Raw genomic sequence first — 1,224 nt, forward strand, 5'->3', positions numbered from 1 at the left:
GACTCATCAACAACTTGCATTATGCAGATGATGCAACCTTGTTTGCAAAAAGCAAGGAGGATCTGAGGCACTTGTTGCAGAGAGTCAAGGACTACAACCTTCAAAATGGATAATATGTCAACATCAAGAAAGCAAAAATCTTCACCACTAAGCCAATAGGCAACATCATGATTGTTGTTGTTGTTGTGTACCATCGATTGAATTGGAGCAGACCCATAGTTGACCCTCCGGTGGGTTTTGAGAGGCAGTTAACCTCACAGGAGGAAGTTGTCCATCCTTCTCCCACAACATCATGAAAAATGGAGAAAAGATTGAAACAGTCAATGATTTCGTCTTATTCAGATCCACAATCAATACCCTTGGTACCAGAAGTCAGGAGATCAGAAGATGTATAGCATTGGGAAAGTCGGTTGTCCAGTATCTTGCTAAAGTCCTGAAGAGCAATGGTGACAGTTTAAAGACTAATGTGCACCTGATTCAAACCAGAGTCATTCCAGTCACCAGCTATATATCAGAGAACTGGATAAATAAGGATGACAGAAGTATAGATGTATTTGAGTTATAGTGTTGCAGAAGAGTGCTGACTATCCTACAGACTACCAAAGGAACAACCTGAGTGCTCCTTGCAGGCAAGATGGCAAAGCTTGGTCTCATATACTTTGGACATATTATTAGGAGAAGTAATTCCTTGGAATGGGACATCAGGATTTCAAAAGTGGAGGCTGAGCGAAAAAAGGAAGACCAAATGAGACAGATTGAAATAGTGACAGAGGCAATGGACTCAAATGTGTCAAGGATAATGAGGATGGTACAAGATAGGGCAGGGTTCAGATCTGTTGTCCATAGGATCTGTACAAGTTGTACTCAATTCAGTGGCACTTCACAACAACAACAACTTGAGTTATGTGTGTGGTATGACCCAGTGTTAACATCTAAACGAAATTTTGTGCAGGGTCCCTTCCATCTATGGAAATCCTACGTCTTGCTATGCATATATTGAAAAATACATATTTAAAACATTTAAGATAGAGAAATATTCTAGTAAAAATGCTACATTTGATTTTTACTTGATTTATCAGGAAAGAAACTAAAGTGAGAGTAATGGAACTCAATTTAAAATGTTTCTCTATCAAACTGGAACCCTGATTCACTGTTGGTGGGAGTGTAAAATGGTGCAACCCCTGTGGAAAGCAGTATGGCGCTTTCTCAAAAAGTTGCAAATAG

This window comes from Elephantulus edwardii, unplaced genomic scaffold (assembly GCF_000299155.1).
Source record: "Elephantulus edwardii isolate Elephantulus edwardi_28Jun2011 unplaced genomic scaffold, EleEdw1.0 scaffold00009, whole genome shotgun sequence".
NCBI lineage: Eukaryota > Metazoa > Chordata > Mammalia > Macroscelidea > Macroscelididae > Elephantulus > Elephantulus edwardii.